The sequence below is a fragment of the Anas acuta genome, chromosome 3 (assembly GCF_963932015.1).
Source record: "Anas acuta chromosome 3, bAnaAcu1.1, whole genome shotgun sequence".
NCBI lineage: Eukaryota > Metazoa > Chordata > Aves > Anseriformes > Anatidae > Anas > Anas acuta.
Window position 1 is genome coordinate 51,300,044 of NC_088981.1, and position 22,333 is coordinate 51,322,376.

General features: G+C 45.5%; 1 long non-coding RNA gene across 1 annotated transcript; it reads left to right on the top strand.

The window, feature by feature from the left end:
- The first annotated feature begins 7,500 nt into the window (after window positions 1–7,500).
- LOC137854085 (uncharacterized) lies at window positions 7,501–8,867 on the top strand. Its single transcript, XR_011094948.1, has 2 exons — window positions 7,501–7,638; window positions 7,730–8,867. It is a non-coding gene; the product is annotated as an uncharacterized lncRNA (long non-coding RNA).
- The last annotated feature ends 13,466 nt before the right edge of the window (window positions 8,868–22,333 follow it).

The window sequence follows — 22,333 nt, forward strand, 5'->3', positions numbered from 1 at the left end:
GCCTGAAATGCAGTCTGCTCATGGGTACCTTTCCCTGACTCTTAAGTGTAAGTGCATACATGCCTCAGCAATTGTTGGCATGCAATGCACCTTTTCAGCTTCTGGGGTGGTCACAGCTGCCTACATTTTGCAGCTGCTGTTTAGAAATGACCCCAAGTCTGGAGAGAAAGGTTTGAGTCATTTCCATGTTCACAGATGCATTTTATCACTTACTACTTCAAATATATACATTTTTTTTCTTCTTTTCCAATAGTGGTGTGCAAAATCAGAAATGTGAGGTGATGGCATTTGTGCTGGTTATCTCTTTTCTCCTGGAGCAAAATGCTGCTCCACAAGTATTTTTCCCTCATGTTACTCAGCTGAAAATTGCCTAACTGTGTGCATCACCCATTTGCATCTTTTGTCTTAATTTTCTTGCATTGAAGTAGTTGTGGAAAATACCAGTCTGTGCCTTTTGGAGGCAATCAGAGGTAGTTGGAACAAGTAATAGGCTTGTAAACAATGAACATTGGGACAGTCCCTACTGCTTTCATCTGTCACGCGTAGAAAGGACAGCCACTTCTGTGAAGGGCTTCCTTCCCTCCAGCTCTACATGTGTCGCTATCTTACAAGTGTCAGTGAGCAAAAAAATCTAAATAGCTGTTGTTTGCAGCTGGCATGATTTTCCCCCATACTTACAGGGTCTCATTCTCGCTGCTTTTCACTTAATGGAGATGCTCTTGGCCTGGGTGTCAGTGTGGGGAGAACCAAGCCATTCACTAAAGATTTCTTTGTGCTCTACATCTTTATACTGTGTGGGTGTTCTTGGCTCTGGGCGATGTTCAGGGGGCATATCAATAGCACACTGTTGCTGAAACAACTTGGGATTAAATCTTACAGCCCAGGCTCCTCGGCTGGTCAGCTTTCGAAGGGCCAAGCCTGCAACGAGCACTTCCTCTGGGCTCTTAAAGTGGCTAATGAAAGGAACTGAAGTGCCCTGTAATAAATATGTAGCAAAGCTGAGTTTGTTGTGCTGGCCTCGGAGTGCCTCTCCAGTACACAAGACTGCCTGTGAGAGCACGTGTTCCTGGGGTCTGCTTCACGGCAGAATTAGCCTTTGCATGCCAACAGTGTGATGTCTTCCATGGCTGCTCCTCCAGTTGGCTTAGAAAGAGGAGGAAAGTGCTTGTAATTGTGTTCAGTGCTCCCCGTGAGGCTGCAGTGACAGGGTAGTGTATTCCTGTGGGACACAAGAAAGAAGATCAGCCATTCTTCTGCCAGCCTTGTTTTTTGCCATTCTCCCTAATTATTCCTGTGGTGGGTTTCACTCCTAAGGTTCCCATTTGTGCAGGGGGTGTCTGGGGACCAGACACCAACAGAGTGCCTGTCACCTGGAAACTGGAAGAAGCTACAGGGCCCGTGCTGTACCAAGAGCTGAACTTGAACTCCTGGTGAAGAGCGAGGATTAATTGATTCTTGGCTGCTTAAGGTTTGCCATTGCCAGCATCCTCCCCAGATGCTAAACAGGTACTGAATTACTGCGTGCAATGATTTTTAAAGGATGTTGAGGTTTTGAGAGGGAGAAAGGAGTTCAAGTACTAGGAAGTCTAGAAAATAAAATCACTAGGGAAATTGCCCTGTTGTATCTTCAGACATTAAGAAGACTGAGAGGAGTCTTGTGCTGTTGCATATATTTCTGTATGGAGAGAAAATGAGAAACGTTTTCATTTACTGGAGAAAAGCATAAGGAGGAGGAATGCCTGGAGGATAAAGAAAGTGAGCTGGAGGTAAGGAAGGACACAGCACACCTTGGTGGTGAGCGTGAGGAGCCCTCTGAGCCCGCTGCTGAGGGGATAAATGAGATAACTGCTTATTAGTATCCTCAGATCGAAATTGGATGCTTTTCTAGGTAAGTTCATATTCAGTTCAGTCAACATGATCAAAGACCTGAAAACTCTAAACATCTGCTTCAAATATTTATTTTGGGGAATTGTGCAAAGCAGAGGAAACAAGACAAATTGATTTGTATACTTGTATATTAGGCTTACACAGTGGTCAAATCAGATTACCAGTATCAATTATATATATAACACACAGCTCCACGGCTTTTTACTTGACTTCCATGTTACTTCTTCCTTTTTCTTTATGGTGAGAAAATAGCAGGTATGAGTATAATTAATGCTGCTATCAAAAGCAAGAGAGAAATTGAAGTGAAGAAGAGAAAATGTGTTTGGAAAGCACCCAGTGCTGCAGAATTTGTTCTTGTCACCGGAGGACTCTGCCATCAGCGTAAATGCAGAGTGTTTCTCTAGTTCCGAAATTGCTGTTTATAATTTATCTAGTGATGGTGGGATTTTTTTTCAGCTTTACTTTTGTGGTAGAAATAATGACCAAGTTCTCTGAGCTATTATCTTATACTTACAGACTTTTCTATTTTTTCAACAAAAGTTGACATTAGCTATTTAAAACTGAAGAAACCAGGCTATTTGAGAAGTTAGTTTTAAAAATATTTCTAAGAATGGAAGTAATTGTGGAGGTGCAGATTAACATATTGACGAACCTGATCTCTTGACGAACCTGATCTCCTTCTACGACAAAGTGACGCGCTGGGTGGACGAGGGAAAGGCTGTGGATGTGGTCTACCTTGACTTCAGCAAGGCTTTTGACACCGTCTCCCACAGCATTCTCCTCAAGAAACTGGCTGCTCTTGGCTTGGACTGGCGCACACTTCGTTGGGTTAGAAACTGGCTGGATAGCCGGGCCCAAAGAGTTGTGGTGAATGGAGCCAAGTCCAGTTGGAGGCCAGTCACTAGCGGCGTCCCCCAGGGCTCGGTGCTGGGGCCGGTCCTCTTTAACATCTTCATCAATGATCTGGATGACGGCATTGAGTGCACCCTCAGTAAGTTTGCAGACGACACCAAGCTAGGTGCGTGTGTCGATCTGCTCGAGGGTAGGAAGGCTCTGCAGGAGGATCTGGATAGGCTGCACCGATGGGCTGAGGTCAACTGTATGAAGTTCAACAAGGCCAAGTGCCGGGTCCTGCACCTGGGGCGCAATAACCCCAAGCAGAACTACAGGCTGGGAGAGGAATGGTTGGAGAGCTGCCAGGCAGAGAAGGACCTGGGAGTGATGGTGGACAGTCGGCTGAATATGAGCCAGCAGTGTGCTCTGGTGGCCAAGAAGGCCAACGGCATCCTGGCTTGTATCAGAAACACTGTGACCAGCAGGGCTAGGGAGGTGATCGTCCCCCTGTACTCGGCTCTGGTGAGGCCGCACCTCGAGTACTGTGTTCAGTTTTGGGCCCCTCGCTACAAGAAGGACATCGAGGTGCTTGAGCGGGTCCAAAGAAGGGCGACGAAGCTGGTGAGGGGCCTGGAAAGCAAGTCCTACGAGGAGCGGCTGAAGGAGCTGGGCTTGTTCAGCCTAGAGAAGAGGAGGCTCAGGGGTGACCTTATTGCTCTGTATAAGTACATTAAAGGAGGCTGTAGCGAGGTGGGGGTTGGCCTGTTCTCCCATGTGCCTGGTGACAGGACGAGGGGGAATGGGCTAAAGTTACGCCAGGGGAGTTTTAGGTTAGATGTTAGGAAGAATTTCTTTACTGAAAGGGTTGTGAGGCATTGGAACGGGCTGCCCAGGGAGGTGGTGGAGTCACCATCCCTGGAAGTCTTCAAAAGACGTTTAGATGTAGAGCTTAGGGATATGGTTTAGTGGGGACTGTTAGTTTTAGGTCAGAGGTTGGACTCGATGATCTTGAGGTCTCTTCCAACCTAGAAAATTCTGTGATTCTGTGATATTTTGTTTGGTAGTACCCGGACAGCTCTCTGTGGGCAGGGAGTGGTGGTGTGCTGCCTCATGACTGTGGAGGACCCCACAATCCACGCCAAACCAGCAGTGGAGTTGGGCTCAGCCCTTGCTAGAGTGGGCCCTCAAGCAGTTTCTCACCTTCTTCTTGCAACTAATGATCGTCAGTGATCTGCATGTCTTCTCTTGGGTCTCTCCAGTCTTCCTTCCAAGCTTACCAAAACAGTAGTTCTAGCATTCGTTGCCTCCGGTACTGTCACAATGCATTTCTTTATAGGCTGCGTTAATATTCCCCTTTCCTTCAAGTTTAGTACCTTGATTATTTCTCTTCAGGACCTTTTACTATGCAGTGGAAATGGGAAATGTGTCACCTGATGCTATTTCTGCCACAGAGGCTCTGCTGCCAATACCAAATCAGTCTGAAAGACTAGAAAGGCTGCAGAAAATTCAAGTGTCTTATGAAATATGGCCTCATACTGATGAGACATATTCTCTTGCTCCTTATTTTCCTTACTTCACTTTCCCAAGTAAGTCTTCAATGTGTAAGTGCAGCTAAGCCACATGCAGTAAGGAGAGAACAAAGCTCCTGGAACTGATTGTGTGATTTCTCTTACATTTTGGGGAGAAAGAAGATAAGTATAGCCTTTAGGTTTTTTTTTTAATCCCCTGATATCTGAAAGACACTCCAGCAGCAGTTGCAGAAGGCCACAGAAATGGTCTTGTTTGGAAACCTGAGGGTGAAGCACAACTGAAAACAAACAAACTACCAAGAAGGAATGGGTGGCAGGTGCACGAACTTGCCAAGTGCAGACCTTCTTCGTATCCTTCAGGAAAAAGCCATCCGTGTCTCCTGAGCTCAGCACCCGTGAAGATGAATGTCCTCCCACCAGGCTCCACTCAGCTTTCCTCTTCATTTGGGAGGGACAGGAATTTGTTGCCAACCCATACTTAAACAACTTGGATCCTCTGATATAAATACCTAAAACCCAAGTATCTTGAATACAGGTATAGCTGTACATATGCTATTGCCAACTGACAGCTTCTGTTTTTGATAGAAAATGAAGTTGTTCAATGGTTCTTTTGTCTGGACCTGTTTAATTCCTGCCTCCTACACTCCAGCTGTCCTTTTAATGCAGCTTTCCCAGTCATCAGAAATGCTTTAACATATTTCTTTTGAGAATTTTTCTGGTCCTGGTTTAGATTTAAAACAACCACCAGATGATCCTATGTTGGAAAAAGGCTGCATAAGCTATAAGTTGTTGCTAAGATTCCTCTATTTATACTTGTCCAAGGTGTTTCTGTTCCCATATCAACAATGTACCTCAGTAGTGCATGTCATATAATGGTAAATCCTTAATTTTAATGCTCTAGCTCAGTGCCTGCTCTTTCGTCTTCCTATGTGTCTTGGTCAAGAGTTGCCACTTAGTATATTATATTGATTATTGCTTCATCTATGAAGCTGTACATTGAGCTCAGCACTTAATTGCTCTGAGGCTGGCTTTTCTATCCTTGGCACAAGGACAAAGTGTTTAAAAATATGTCAGCTCTTGAAAAATAAGCAAGTAGTTTTAATGCCAGGGTTGAGTGAAGTGATAATTGTTTAACATTTCACCTTCTGGTTACCTCTCAAATCTGAAAATCCGAATGCTTTCTGAAATTAGTATGATTTTTTCAGCCTGATCTTGTTAGCTGCTTCCTAATTCTCTTAGTACTTATTTCTTACAGCTTTTATTTATGGCTGCAGTCGGTTCTGATCTGAGAAGTGTTTCCCCTCCCTCAGAATTTCTCTCTGTTGCTCTCACCCCTTTTGCAACAGAAATTCAGATGTGTCAAAATTGTACCACCCCTGCACTACCAGCAAAGATAACTAGGGAGGGGTTCAAGAGACGTTAAATACATCAGACTATCCCACAATATTTCTGTCTCTTCTTTGCTAAGAAAGTTAGGTTATCTTGCCCAGCCCCAGTCCTGAGTTTCACATCTTTTCCTTTGTGCAAAGCCATCCACAAGAGAGTGGGAAGCACCTGAAAGAAAGTACTTAAAGCTCTGGGAGTTGGTTCAGAAATCTCAGACTGGGCTTGTGCATAAGGCTGTCTTTTAGAAAAAGTTATATATATGTTTAGAAGAGTGGGATCATCCAGAGCCTTTCTATCCAACCACCGACTGTTAATTAGAGATTGAGGAGCAGCTGTCAAATAGGCATCAGGGCTTGGAGTCCAGATCAAGTAGCAGGTACAGCACAACAATACGCTCTACTTCAAAAATCTCTTCTGTGTCTGAACCTTGCTCATCTCACATGCTCAAAAATGATGAGGTAAGTAATGCAGGCACTCTGAGGCTACCTACTCCTGTGTCTTTTGTAATGCATATTGGTTTGTGTGCTTGTTTCTTGAGACGGTCTCTCAGGGGCCACTTGTGGTTCTTTTCCTCTGCTGCTGATGGCCTGAAATTTCCCTTTAAATGAAGACTGAGACTTTCCTGTCTCCAGCAGTTAGGAACAGGAATCCTAAGAACGATGTTGGGATCATGATGAAAACATTAAAGTCGTGAGCAATCAGGAAAACACATTAGCATTTGCTGTGGTGCCCTTCTTGGTGTATCCCACATAGCCCACAGAGGATCCCCCTGCACTGGTCAGCTTGTGCACAGAAACCCATGAGGTAGACAGGCCGGATAAAATGGAAATGTGCTGGCATCACTTGGGTTTCGAGTTGTAGTTTACCCTCTATCTGGTTTAATGCAGGCTACTTGTTTATTTCATTCAGGAGACAGTAAGCTTTCTTTAAATTCAGTTTGCTAATAGATGTCTTTTGTATTTCACTGCTGTGCTCAGCTGCGCTCCATAGGGACCTTGGTGGGCAAAATGGTTCTTGGGTAGGTGCTGGAAACGAACAGCTCATTTTTTGTGTAAATAATTGAAGATAGAAACAAGCTGGTTTAAACAATGTGTTTATATTGCAAGTGTGTCGCAGTGGAGCCTAGCTAGCACCCCGACCAATTATACTTCCAAATTTTGCCCTTTGGGGACAGGAAAAGGCTGTCAAGTGCTGGACTGTCTGCAAATCATAGAAGCCTTTGAGTTCTTCTCATTGTTAAAAGGGTCACTTACTGTGAGCAAACAACTCATAAATCAACGGTAGTTGACACTCAAAGTTTGGCAGGAGGTTTCGGAGCTGTGTAATGGCATTTGGGAGATGGATCCACAGCTCCCTGTGCCCCGCGTCTGTGGGCCAGGGGGAGCGAACTGAAATGGCAGCTCTGCATGACAGCCCTTCTCTGCAAGTGCCAGGTGAGGGGTGTGGTTCAGATACCCACACGTCTTTCCCACGTATGCTTTTCCTTTAGGTCATGCAAAACCCTTTTTTCTGTTTCTGCTTTAAGGAATACCACAATTAGACAAGAGGGGATAACCACAACTTCTTGTAATTTACCAAGGACTGCAGAGGGAAAAGATGGGCAGCTGGTGCTTGCTTCGGTGCAGAGCCGAAGTGCACGGCCAGTGCAGAGCCTCGGCCGTGGATTATCTCACAAAAGAAGTGTGGACTGCCACGGGGAGTTGTTCAAAACAAGCAATACCTTATTCAGAGCCCCCTCTCAGGGTAATGCAGGGCGTCAGAGCAGCTGTGAGGAAGGAGCAGGGCCACGGGGAAGGGGAGGTGTTCCCACCGGCCTTGTGCGCCTCATGACTCGCAGCTGAGCCTGGTAAGTGCTTCATTCATTTCCAGGGAGCTGCACAGAAGTGAGCTCTTACATTTAAAGTAAATGCCACAATCATTTTTCCCTTACCTGTTGGCATTAATTAAATGGAAATGGGTTTTCTACTTCAGCTATTGTTTTGATGCCCACTCACCTGTCTCGGTCTGATTTTTTTTTCCCCTTCAGCCTGTTGTGACCTCAGTGTCTCTCTCTCTGTCGTTTTGTTGTCTGACTGTTCTCTTCCATTTTGCAGATCTTGGAAATATGTTTTCCCCCAAAGGGTGTGAGGCAGCACGTTGCACTAACCAACTGCCACGACAGAAACTGGCTGTGTCATCCCGCTTCTTGCCCTGTCCCTGCTTGGCTGCTGGCAGTATGCTTTGCCTTTTATCCATCTCTGCTTCAGGAAAGAGCCCTAGGGGTGAGCACAGCATGCCTGCCTGGTCCTCCTGGGGCTCAGGTAAAAAGCACAGAGCCTCGCACACTCATGCTGGAGCAGCCTGAAGTGCTGCCAGCAAGTGCCACAGCCAAAAAAACCTGGACATGGGTGGTGCTGTCTGCCCAAGCACTTCTCAGAGGGACGTGTCACCGGTGCTTAGTCAACAGCAGTGCCAGAAGGCGCAGCACCTCCCTCCTGGTCACACTGCTCCTAACAGTGGATGCACTGAAAGGTTTGTGTGCTGCACAACCTGCTGCCCTGAGGAAAACGAACACGCTCTCCTGCATCCAGTATTCGGCCGCATCGTGTAAACAGACTGTGGTGATTCTCTCCGGAGAAGGGAAGGAGAAGTCTCGAGCTCAACCCTCAGTGCCCTTCACAGCTTAGGTAGCAGGGCTCATAAGGACAGCAGCTTCCCAGACACAGTGCTGCAATTATCTGATGGTATATCAGTATTTTTCCTCCCCTGCTGCCTTTTTTCTAGTTTCCTAAAGGAGCTGCGTCGGTCCTTTTAGCAGCTGCCATGTCAAAAGCATCCAGGAGGAGACTGCAGGAAGCTGGCAGTGCCTGGGAAAAATGAAGCAAAGCTGCAGGGAGCCTCCTGGCAGATTCAGTGGCTTTCTAACATCTTTCCCAACCCGCGCTGCCCACTCTCACTGAGCTGGACCAGCCTCCTGGCAGCAAAGGACACATCCGAGCTGCTCGCATCCCAGGCAGAGTCAGCAGGCTGACCTCTCTGGTTTGTGAGCATCAGTGCTTTCCCCTGCTCAGTGTGTGCACCTAGCCTTGCTAGTGCCTCTCCAGCTCCCTTTCTCTCCTCCATCACCTCTCAGTTGTTGACTGACAGGAGTCGTAAATAACATGGTAATATTTTCAAAATGCCTTTGAAAAACTTAAAATAATTGATGTGAGCTGTGTAGAGTGAGATTGCTGGTGAGGAACGGCTATGGCAGATGTAGCAAATGGGAACCCTGCTGAGGGACTGTTGTTGTTGTCTGGGTATGGTTCAAAGGTTTAAATAGGATTAAGATATTGATGGTTAGTAACAGTAAAATAATCTTTATCTCTCCAGAACATTAGTGGTGCCACGGAGGAATACTGCATGGGTAAACACAAGCTTTCTGCAGTCTAAGTAGTCCAGCTTGAAGCTCACCCAGCCTAGCTGAGGATTTTCTCATTACTAACACTACACACCGCTTATTCTGCTGCACGCTTGCTAAGACCAGAGGCTGCAATGCCCATAAATTAGCTACTGGTTTGAAGGGCCTTGGTTGCTCTCTGTTCATGCATGGACAATTTAAAAAGACCTTTATTTAAAAAATAAATAGCGTAACTCTCTCTTCACAATGCTTCTCATCTGCAGCACTGTGAAGGTGAGGCTCCCAGACTCGATGCCCATTGGTACTGATAATGTGGATGAACCGTGGGCGTCTGGTTAGGCAGTGGCTGTGAGTGCTTAGTGCCCTAGCAGTAAGTAAATACTAATAATTAAAAAAGGACAGGCTTTATGCTTACATAAACTGTCATTTGCGGGAGGGACAATGTTAATGTTATCTGATTTGTGTAGTGGGCTTTTTTCTCCTATAAAAACAATGGTTTGAATTAGAAAGCCTCCCAAACCACCCACTGTTACCCCAACAAGTCCTTTTCAAATGCATTTGCACTTGATAGTATTTTGATAGATAGCACTGGGGCCACATGGTGCGTTTCTGAACATGTGGTGAGGTTTGGAGGATGCTGGGGTTGCTACCAGGTCTCAGGATGCTGGCAGAGTGAAGGCTATCTTCAAACAGTGTTTGCTGACAAGTGTGGTGGGTGAATTCCTGTGTGAGTGGGCACTAATGAATGTGAATGAAAGAGGAAGCATTGGATCCTGTGCCTTGTTATGGGGTTTAATGTGAAGCAGTTAGCTCTGGGCTCTGCTGCCCGCTGGCTGGGAGGTGGCAGAGCACCGCGGGGCTCTCTGACCTGGCTGTGGAGGAAGGAAAAACCAGAGCGTGTGCCCCGCTGCAAGGTTTCCAGCCCAGTGGGCAGCCTGAAAAGGGATGAGTGATTCAAATGTGTGATGGAAACACTGCAGCTGCTCTGGGAAGGAAGTAGCGTGTGCAGGGTGTCTTGGGTACCTAGTCTGGTTTTAGCCTTGTGTATTGCTCTTTTTTTTTTTTTTTTTAATTACCAAAAAATAAAAACAAAGAACTACCTCACACTGCTTTGGCACCTCTCCTTTCAGATGTTGCCAGCCTATGTTGGGCTGTGGCTTGGTCCAGCTTGGGAGGAAGGCCAGGCAAAACCGTCTTGCAAGTGGGGTTGTCTGGAACAGAGAAAAAACATGGCTGGTCAGGGACTCCACATGCTGAGATTTAGGCTTGCTTTTGGGCACCCCATGAGACATTGAAAAGCTCCTGCACATTGGACCCCCTCTCAGCAATGTCCCAGGGCTGATTTTGTCCTGGGGGTGTTATCAGGATAACCACAGGTGAAGCAGGGAAATAAGGCAGTGGCATGAGGCGGTTGGCTGTCTTGTGAGGCAGGCAATGAGCAGGCCGTGTAACTCGCCTGCAGAGCTTCACCTCTGCGGGTGAACTTCCTCTGATCGCTTCAAAACTGTGCTGATGTTTTAACGTGGAGAACAAAATCAGCCCCAAATTCTGGCGCACAGAGACGAGAGAGGTTATTTTTAACAGTGTGGGAAGTGCAGTACTTACAAGGCTAATGCTACCTACAGTACATGCCTCGCATTTTACTCTGCAGAAGCAGAGCCCTCTCGGGTTACAGGGCTGGAGGGGAATAGCAAGCCCGTGTGCTAATAATTGCCGTGTTACTATTTTTAAAGTTCTGCCTGCATTGTTTGTATCATTGTTGCCCAGCAGTGCCTCCCCTTGCCAGGTTACTTGAGGCAACGTTGGGGTTTCCACTTCAGTGTCTGCATTGTTTTTCTTTCTCATTGTTTGCTTTTTTTTTTTACCCCTTTATTTGTACATAAGTACAACTATGATCTTGTATTTATAATGATGATGAAAATAATAATAATAATAATAATAATAATAATAATAATAATAATAATAATAATAATAATAATAATAATCTTGAAGCCAGGAGAATGATTTTGACAGTTTTTGTTGTCTGGCTCAAATCAGAGTTGCACTTGTAAAGGCATGGGGCATCCTCCACCTGCCCTTGTAGCCTCAGCCTAGCAGGAGATGGCTTCTGTGACTCCCAGCCTGATGGCCCAATATTCTCCTCATCCGCTTCCACGCGCAAGCAGTGCTGGATGCACACGGGTGGGCTGACAGGTCATGTCATGGTAGGCACCAAGCTCCCGTTTGGAGGCCACCTGGCTGCTGCTGCAATGCTGTGGCAACAAGCAGGCATCCCCCCTGCGTGAAGCAAACACAGCAGGGGGAACAGGGTGGGCAGCTCATTTTCTGCATCATGACTGCATGGCTGATGGACATCTGCAGAGGCAGAAGGTGCGAGAGAGGCAGCAGCAGTGGAGGAGAGAGGAGGTGGGCTGGGAGGTCTCTGCACCAGGAGTCACCTCTATCGTCCCCTGCTGTTGCCTCCACGTGCCTGGGCAGAGGTGGGATAGCAAGGTTAAACCAATACGCCACTGCAGGCTTCATTTTTATTCCAGGCATTTTTAAATTATTAACGTGCAGCACAGCAGTGACTGAACCTGCTGTTAGGCAGTGCCTCGCAAGCCCATTTTAAATATTTAGTACTTACTAGCAGAGCAGAGCAAACAAACAAGAGTAACTAAAGTGTTGAGGACACACTTAATTTTTAAGCAGTTAAAAGCAAATTAGGCAGCACTTAGCAGGCGACAACACCAAGGCCATCAGCTGTGTGCAGAGCAGGAGCTCCTCTGGCTGCTCCCAGCATCGTGCAGGACTGCCTGACCAGTGCTGTGCTGGTGCAGCTGGGGCGTGATCCTGCAAGGTCAGCTCTTCTGCGGCCCCTGCTTATCTTCTCCGTCCACCACTGCAGGAGCTGGGCACTTTCTCCCACGTTTCTTCCTTTCTAGAGGTGCATCTGCTGTGGGCAGACCTCACTGTGGTATGTTCTTACAGCCCTGGGCTGAAGCCACCTCTCTGCCAGCTTCCCTCCATCGTCCCTTCTATATGGGTGGATGTTGCCAAAGTGAATGGATAGTGAGCGCACTTCCCCCACAGCAAAGAGAAGAGAAACCATTCCTCAGCAGCTTGATTGATTGCTTATTCCAAAGTCTTGCTTATCTGATCAATACTCGTGGCACCCTATATACTTTTGGGGCATCTCACAGGCCGGTGGGTGATTAAGTAGGTGTAGGAAAGCACCAGCTTTCCAGTCTTCTGGACCTAGAATCACAGAATGTCCCAAGCTGGAAGGGACCCACAAGGATCATCGAACCCAACTCCTGGCTCTGCACAGGACCACCCCAAAATCAGACCATATGTCTGAGAGCATTGTCCAAATGCTGATTTGTTCTTCTCCCTGCTGCCACCACTGGTGGCACCCACAAGATGTCTGCCGGGAGGAATGGGCCTGGCTCCACCTTGCCCAGCTGGGGCCTGCTCCCTCCGCATGGCAGCGGCAGGGTGCTGAGCAGCTCCGATGGTGCTGGAACAAAAGGGGTGTCAGTGAGAGCTGGGTCGGGCCAGAAGAGGTGTGTCTGAGAGGAAGGATGGGGATGGGAACTGACTGCCTGTAAGAGCAAGAGGCAGGGAGCAGTGTGCATATGGGGGAGAGGGGAGGAAAGGAAGGGGGAGGGAGCTTGAGGTCAAGGGAGAAAAAGTGGAACAGAGTACAGGCAAGTGATATTAATTACAAAAAAAGACCAAATACAAAACTCAGCAAGAGCTAGAGAGCATAAAATGAGGTGTGGCTGGGGAAAACAAAGATTAAAACCATGGAAATAAAGTAAGAACAACTGGGGCTGCAGGAAGAATGGAAGGTAATACATTAACCAGAGAAAGTGCACACTCATTTACTAGCATACATCAATGCTGTATTTATTTGGGTAACAGATACACATCAGGGTTGCTTAAAAGGATTGCATGGTTCTGGCCAGAGCATAGTGAGTGCTGGCTGTAATATGTGACAATAAATAATTATAGGTGGGAAGGGCAGAGTTACTAATTATTAAGATCTCCTGACCCTGCTCATTATAAGATGCTAGTTTCAGTTACTTACAACTGAGAAACTGACGGGCTGTAATTTTCCATACCAGCTGTCTGCCTCAGGCTGACTCTTTGACAAACAGCATTTCAAGAAGACTGGGACAAGACTGGGAGCTCACAGCAGATGGAAACAGGGACATGCAACAAAAGAGGAGCATAGAGGCATCACTTGTGTGCCTACGGACAAAATCCAGAAGACCAAAGCCCAGCTGGAGCACAGACTTGAGGCAGACTTTAAGGGTATCAAGAAGAAATCCCGCATGTATGTTAGCTGATGAAAGAAATTCAGGGTAAGCATGGGTCTGCCCACAGATCAAGGAGACAACTTAGCCGTGCCTGACACAGAAAAGGCTGAGGTGCTCAAGTACTTGAAAAACAGTCATAACGATGATGGACCCAAATACCCCCTTCAGTAGTGCTGGCCCATGTATCAAGGGGCAATGCCCAAAGGCTGTTCAGGAGGAACACGAGGAACAAAGGGTGTACTGCAGCACAGGAAAGGTGTCAGAGAGGCTTTGGAGGTTTTTGGGACTGAGTTGGACAAAGCCGTGACTGACCTGACATGGCTTTGCTGATAGCCCTGATGTGCATGGGAGGGCAGCCCTTGGTTCTGTGGTGCTGCTGGGGAAGTTGTTGCTGTGACTATGCCAGAAAAAAAGTCCAGTTACTTTCTGAAGTCACTTTTTGAAATGAGAAGCTTTAGTATCTCTGTACTTTAGTTTTGAGAGGTGAAAGAGGTTGAATATTATTAGATCATGGGTAGAGGACCTAAAGTACTGTCCATCAAAGCATCCTTTACTCCTTAGCCCACAATGAGAACCCAAGGTTTTCTCTTTTGCTGTTCCTCTGCAGTCAGGAGACGTGTTCGAAAGCCTCGGGCAAAATGTCCCATCTTCCCTGGTGCCAGAGATGATTAAAGAGACAAACCAGGCTCAGCTCCTGGTCATGCTTCTGTTTCGAGTGGCAGCAGTCAACTGTGTGTCTGAACTCCGGGTGTGTTTGTACATATTTTTCCCCATTTGACATGTGAATGTTTCTGGCATGCTCAGAGATCTGATAGGGATGACAGCCTTCAAAAGAACTGGAGGAAATGACTAATTCTTCCTTCAGAGCAGGTATTAAATTTTGCTCCATACAGAAATATAAAGGGAAAAAGAAAATATTGTGTAACTGCTAAGTGAAACCCAACTGCTTCATACAGTAAAGAAGGCAAGAGTCCTTTGGAGAAAAAAAAATAAAAAAATAGGACATTACAAAGGCCATATAGTAAAAGAGAGGACCTGACAGAACTGATGTCTTTTTCTCCCCAGGATTTGCTCACCCATGCTGTGCTCAGTTCAGGCAGGTCTGAGCAGGAAGAATCACTGCAGCAGCCTTTCAGGCCAGGGTCTCCTTTGCCCCTGACACCAGGGTAGGAGCATCTTGCTAGCAATGTGGTGATACGTTTGTAGCCCCCCATTTGTGAGGTATGCGATGGATGGGTGCAGGCAGACAGCCACTGTAGCCGTGTATCTTATCTGCAGGGCAGCAACGTTAGTGATGTGATGGCAGGAATTCAGAGATGTGGTTTTTAATGCAATGTGTGTGAGACACCAAGCCCAGCAGAACAAGCTCCAGACCTAGAGCCCAGCACGGAGTAGGGAATACAAACTTGCTGCCTCCCAGGGTACCACTCATGCCCTCCCCACAGGAAGGAAAATCCTTACATGGCTTTAAAGTCAGGAACCAGGGCAGGAGAAAATGTGCAGTTCTTGCAGAGCAGGATTATCACCAGGGGAGTCCCTGGGAATCTGTGCAGTTCAGCAGATTTATATATGACCTGGAAAAGGGGGTCAGCTACGAGCTGCCAAAATCTGCTGATGGCCTTAAATTGTTCCTATTAGTAAGGAGCAGGAAACCAGCTGTGAAGACATGCAGAAGTGGGTGCCAAAAGTTCAAGGGATACTGAAGTTCAAAGGAGGGACACTCAGTGGTTATTAAAAAAAGATAAACTCTGATTCAGGACAAGCCAGAGTTGGAATAAGTGAAGAGGTGGGACTGTCTTAGGGGGAAGAATCATATGTGCTTATCTTATTCCCATTTTTTCCCTAGGCATTTGCTTATGGTGACTGGCAGGGAGGGGTTCCTGGGCCAGGTGGCTGTTGGTCTGATCCCATCGGTCAGATCTTACCTCCTGGAGAGAGCAGGTCAAGGGGCAGGACTGTAGGCCTGTTACAACTTGCCATCTCACTGTAGTGTATGAAATTCTCATGCAAAACGATGAAGTGGTTAAAGAACTATGCTAAATATTTTTAAAAATATGTTTTGAATTGCTATTTTGAAATGTCTTAACTAGGTCTAAATGTTCCTGATCCTCTTAAAAGCACATCTGTGTCCAACACTCGTTTCATGACAAAACAAGCTACACGGCCCTTGTTCCAATGTTATGTAGGCAGCAAATATGGTACTTTTACTGCAAATACTGCTCGGTAAAACAATGTTTTGTGCTCTGACCTTCATTAGACTGTGTTTTCCTAGACTTTTCCTTGGGGGCTGGGTGATGAGTGTCCTTGTGTCATCTCCTTGTTTGAGAGTGAGAATGGGGAGGGCTAATAAAGGAGATTTTTCTTCACCCACTATGTCCCATTGTTTTTTCTTCAGTATGGAGAAGAACCAGTTCCTAAGCCAAAAGAGGTCAATTTTGCTCCATGCAAAGGAACAGCATGAGCCCTCCAATAATCATTGTGAAGGGGAACTCAACCACCCCTGCTCTAGTTCATCTCACTCCAAAGACTGTCAGGTTTCCTGTTGGTTGTAGTAAGGTCAATCCAGCAAAAACTAACCTCAGAGTGAGGATACAGCTCAGGATGATCTCAGAAGACAGTAGGAATCTTCACTAAGTTTCTGCGATGGACATACAGCTGATGCAAGACAGCTAGAAATGGTCAGGTGTAATGAGGAGGTATTGGAAGAATAGGCTTAAATAGCTGTACTGGAAGGAGTACTTGGAGGTCATTTAATGCAACTGCCTGCTGAAAGCAGAGTGAATTTCAAAGTTAAGTCTGGTTGCTCAGGGCCTATTTGTGATTCATTGACTGCTTTGTGCAATTTGTCTTTCCAGGCTCAGCCCTGGCAAGTCCCAGTGCAATGATCTCTGGATCACTATGTCTTAGTCTTGGTTGTGAAGAAGTCATGAATGTTGCAAGGCTGGATATTTTTCTTGTATTCGTTCACATTACCTGCTTTTCACTGGGGCTGGGATGTTGCCAATTCACTCAAGACGTTGGGATAAAAGGGCAACTGCTGCCTGTTAGAGTTGGGAGAGTCAATGACAAACACATACTATGAGCTGAGTATTTGTGACACTTGAGCCTGTCCTCTCTGAGAAGTGATATAGACTGATCCCAGTTGTGTTGTGCAAGGTCAGGGGAAGTTAACAGCCTTTCCTGTCCACAAGAGCTGGTTGCTGCCAGCCACTGGGTGGAACTAGGACTCTCACTGGACCCAGACTGATTGCCATGTGTGTTTTCTCTGTTTGCCTTGAAATTGTCATCCCTAATAGAAATAACCTTGGGCCTTGCAGTCTCCATAGGTGAAACTCCTTAGAAGGCTGAAAAGGCCAGACTTTGCCCCATCTGGATCATTAGCAAGCTCCATTGCTGTTGTGGTGGCCCCTACTTCCAAAGGTAGGTTTGTCCTGTAAGTGAGGGATGGTGTGCATGTTGGCAGGATCAAGTGGGTGTTCAAAAGCTGCAGACACAACTGTTCCTTAAACACTTCATTTGTCTGCTTTTTGCATGGTTTGTAGAACAGGGTGAAGAAGCACAATGAAGTGCAAGTACCTTTCTCCCCAGTCCAATAACTTGGCTCCCCACTGAGCTCCTTCAGCCTGTGCTGGTGAGCACGCTCTTGCTGTGACCCAGTCTCCATGCTGAGTGCACTCTTTGGTCCTTCCTCATTACACCTGAAGAAGCACTTGATCCTTACAGGCTCTGTAACAGTATGGGAACACTAAAAACACTACTTCTGACCTTTTCTGCCTCCTAGTGTCAGAAGTTTGGGGACTGCAAAATTTCATGACCTGGAAACCCTTTTCTGAGGGGTGAACATGAGACAGCTCGGGAGGCCTGAGGCTCTGGTCTTCTAATCCTAAGTGCTAGCAGGGTGCTGGGCTTGTGCAACCAGGTCATGGCTGTGGATCTTTTGTGGCTGAGGGTGGTGGCAGGACAGTGTCCAGCCCGCTGCTGGCAGTTCCAGGCTTAATTTTGCTGTGGAGGCTCAGCCAAGAGCTCACGGGCTGGCATTAGTATCTGCAAGCTTGCTGCCACCTGCTCCTGGAATGAAAAATTAATATGCTTATGCTCTGACCAAATTATGCTGTACCCTAATTCCTGAAGAAAATGTTGATAAGAGTGCTTTTGAGAAAGGCTTTTTAATATCCTTTGCAAATGACTAAAGGAATTCCAATTAGACCTTACATGTCATTTTCATTTCCCTTGCCATTGCTGTCTAATTCTAAAAAATGCTCCCATTTCTACTGCTTTCATGTATCATCTGCTCTTCTTATTTGTCCACCCAGCCATAATCCTGGTGGGTGACATGACAGCTATTTCCATGGCAAGAGCATTACAAATTCTAATAATATCTTTCACTGAAGTAGCACTTTTATCCTTGGTAGAGCTGTGTAAAATGGAGTTTGATATACATATTTTCAGTACTTTATGTGGTTTTGTAATCACACATCTTGCAGCTTCTGGTCAGAACAGTTCACTTAACTTGGAGAAAAAAACAAAAACACAACCTTTTTTTTTTTTTTTTTTTTTCCCCTTGCGCTTTTGATTCAAAAAAATCTCTCCGGTGGAGAAGTAGGATTTATCTAGTTTATGGATTGGAAACAAGGCTATTCAGTGTTTAAAAATAATAGGGAAGTGTTCCTATGTGCTAAAATAGGCTTATTTTGCTTTGTATAACAAAAAAATAAAACCCAAATTGACCCCTCTGACTTTTAGCCAGTCGGCTTTGCATTTCATTACTGCTATCCCATGCATCTTCACTCTGAAAAGGTCAAGAAAACATTTTTGTTCTGAAGCCCCTACATTAAATACTTGTTTCATCTGCCACTGAAAGAAATACGACGATTTTATTTTTTTTTTTTGGAAGAAATGTGGCCAATGCTCAACACGGTGCTGCAGTACTACAGGCTGGTTTATGGGATGCAGTGGCAGGAGCACAAAGCCCAAGCGTAGTGGCAGGGAGGGCTTGTGTGGGCAGAATGCTAACGAGCCGCTGTGCAGTTTTCCCAAGATACGAAGGTTAACTTCTCTCAGCACTGAGGACAACAAACAAGAGATCTTCTGCTTCCTCTCCAAATATCTTGGCTTTCGAACAGCACAGATGCAGGGGGAAGGGCGTTGCTGAACCACTACCACCATTTTGGTTTTGTTTTCCTTTTTCTTTCTTTTTTTTTTTTTTTTTTTTTTCAGTACCTGGGATTTTTTTGTCCTTGCTAATGAAAAATACGCCCGTGAAATGAAGGACTGATGAAAAAGTATCCAATGACTTCAATGACTTCTTCGGATGCTGGCTTAGGGCAAAAATGATATTTCCTAGACTTCTCTAATTAGGTCTTTATTCTCTTCAGTGCCTGAATATGTGTTGTTTGAATTGCAAAACTCCTATTGAGGCTATAGCTCATCTGTTGAAACTCTTTGCTGTGATGTTTGTTCTTGTACATACAGGGCCCACCCTTGGCCAGATTCGTGTTTAATTGATGTTGATTGGGAATAATTTCACAGAAGTCAGAAGACTGATGCTGCAATATAGTTCAAAGGAGGACTTAGTCCCCTTGTGCATTGCTATATTAATTATAATATGCCTTCTCGGAAGCTGAGAATGTAATCTGAGTCAGTAAAATGTCCAGTGAGTCACTGCTTCATAGCCTTACCAACTTTCCAGGGGTGGCTGTGCAATTTTATATTTTGTCTCCAGAGAATCTGTAAGCTCAGTCATACTCAAACCAAAAGCACTTGCATATTTAGTCCATATTTAAGTCCACTTCTATTAATCCATATTTGAATATAGATTGCATTGTACTCTGTTGCATTACATCATTTGAAGGAAAACTTTTATTTTTAGCTGTCCTATATTTTGCAATGTGTGGCTCTGTATATCCCATAATGGGGCTGTTCCACAAGGCATAAGTAGAAGCTGCTTTGTAAGGACACCCACAAAAGACACCAATCAATAAAGTGCCACAAATGTAAAATGAATGCTCCGTGAAATTCTGGGAGAAATCCCAGCAGGATCTTTCTGCAGCTCTCACTGGCCTTGGAGACAGGCTGCAAAAAAAGCTACATGTGAATGAAAAATGAAAGACCCAGTACACGAGGGTGTGTTACAATGCACTGGGGCACTAGACAATGTCCTTGATCGTGCAGAAGAGCATTTTTGTATGGAAAACCAATGCATTTTCAGATTTGTATTGTATTTGGAAGGAACATGCAGAAACTGTAGCTGCATGAAAAAGCAAGGCAAATTACATTACATGTTCTTCAGCAAGAGTGTCTCCTTTTGATTCTTTTGTGTGGATGTTAAATGCCTCCGAAAGCACAGAAGTTATCCTATGAAGCCCTCAATCACTGTGTACCGGAAATTAGGGCTTTGAAGGACATTTAATTATGAGGTTAGAAATAACTATCGCTAATATTCTCTTTGAGATGCTTCAGTTCATGCCTAAAACAACATGCAATGTAAAAGAGACTACAAACCTCATGGCAAAGAATTTGGGGCTAATAATAATAATAATAAAAATAAAAAAGTGTAGCATATAACACCCTTGATCACAAGGTTATAACACCTGCTGGAAAGGAATAATCAAAACTTCAATTTTAAAACTCAGAGCATTCTAGGGTTCCCCAAGGGTTTGGGTATTTTTATAGCATTTTTGCACTGCTCAGAAAAGCTGATTTCTGCCAGGAGGTGTGTACTGGGGGCAGCCCCAAAATAATGCACAAAGACCAGAGCATTTGACTGCTTTTTCACTCCTATTTGCATTTTCCCTGCTATCACAGGACTTTTTTTTTCCTTTTTTTTTCTTTTTTTTTTCTTTTTTTTTTCTTTTTTTTTTCTTTTTTTTCTTAGCATCTGGCTTTGCATCAAGTTGATCAAGATAAATCTCTGCTATGAAAAAAAAAAAAAAGAATCTTTAATTCTTATTCCTCCTTATTTTCCTCAGCGGAAGTAACACCTATTGTATACGCTAACTAGCTGTGCCAAAGCATCTCTCTGTTTCCAGCTCGGGATCCTTTCCCTGCTGTTCTAGGCCAAATCTGACATTCTTGAAGCCCTCAATTCAGTCGCCTAAACAACAGCCAGCTAATGCCGCTTGAGTGCCTGCGGGTTTCTGGCAGGTCTCACAGCACTGGCAGAGGTGGCATGGAGCCCTCCAGTGACCAAAAGGCACCAAAGGGCAGCTGGAGCAGGGTGGGTGAACCTGGGTTACTTTACCAGCAGTAGGTGAGCAGCTTGGGGGTGCAGCAAGCAGGGGAGATGATGCTGGTGAGGATTTGGTTTTGAGTTTCTCAGGTCAGCATGGACCCTCGTCCTCAGCTGGGAGCTGCCTAGCTTAACTTGGGCTCAGTAAGGTACAGAGGGAGTGCGTTAATCAAAGGAGGGAAGCTAAATTTCAATAAGCTTCCAAACCCAAACAGACCTTAAGCTGAAGGTGCAGGAAGAAGGCCAGGAAGAGAGTGGTGGCTCCCCATGAGACAGCACGGGCTGCTCTGTGGGCAATCACCTCCTGGAGCAGGCAAGTGGAGACAGAGGTCTGTTACCAGGGGTGCTAGGGGAAGCTGGTGGCTGTGGTCCCCATCCGAACCAATAAATGGATGTTCTGGGGCCTGCCTTCAGGTTGGGAGGCAGGAGAATGGCATCCCAGACCTCTGTGGTAATGCTGCCTGAAATACTGCCAGGACATGGGAGGCAGGCAAAGGGCCAGTGCCCCAGTGTGCAGGCACAGGGGTAGTATTAAAGCATTTGGGGAAATGAGGAAGCTCCTGGGATAAGAGGGACCTGTACAGCCTGTATGGATGTACCATGGCTAAAATGAAGCAAAGCTGTGCACCTCTGAAAGGGCGAAAGGGAGAGGAAAAAAGGGAAAAGAGTTCAATTGAAATAAACGAGGAAAATGAGACTGCCTGTGGTCACCCTTGGGCAGCAGTGCTGAGCAACAGAGCTTGGGAACACATGCATGTGCCTTTACAGCAATTCCTTGTGCCTAAAAAAATAGGAAGGGCATGTGAGAATGGCTGGGTTCAAATGGCAGCCCTGAAGCCCAGGGACACGGTGGGAGGAGGATAATCAGTGGGATATGGTGTTGCCAGGCTACCAACCTTGCAGGGATGAGAAAACAGGACATATTGGCGGGGGAGTGCCACTGTATTTGAAGGATAATACAGAGTGTAACAGCATAAAAATGCTCCAGGAAAAAGAGGTGTGCTATGGAATACCAAGTAACAAGGCGTCATGGTAGGATCATACTGATGATCCCCTTTGGGATGAGGACCAGTAGGCGAGACCTGACCACAAAATGTTACATGAGATAGAAGGAGATGCAGTTGTAAGACAGACAGTAAAGGGGGTAGTTATAACCTCCATCTATATTTTGGATCGATGCCGTGTTAGGGCAAGGTGTACAGGTAAACATTTTTCGCATTCTGTGCGGCTGCTTCCTAAAATAACCTGCAAGAGAAGATGCTGATCTGTGTTTGGTCCCAAGTGGTGCATGGGACCCACTTCAAGAGGTATTCCTGAGAGAACTGCTCTATAGCAGCTGTCTAAACATGATTAAATTTCAGGGACGATAAGCCAAATGAATCCAGAACATGAATATTCAATTTCAAGAAAGGCAACTTAGTAAAAATGTGGCTTTTTTTTTTTTTTTTTTTTTTTTTTTTTTTCCCTTTCAAAAAAAGAACAAAACAACCTTGAAAGCAGTAGTCTAGGAAGTGAGAAAATTGGAGGCTTCTCGAAAGTGCTGCAATTAGAAGCTTAGGTAAATTCTGCAGTGAAATTAAAGAGAAGAACATAAGTCTAGTAAAGTGCCTTTATGGGTTAACAGGAGAGTCAAGGCTATCACAAGGACAGGTTCAGTATTAAAAAATGGAAATGTGGTTTAAACAAAGAGAGCCCATAAGTTATGGCAGGTCAAATAGTAAAGAGGCAATTTGGAGGACAAAAAACTCTCCCCCAAAAAACTACTTAACGAGAGCCTTACAAAGGA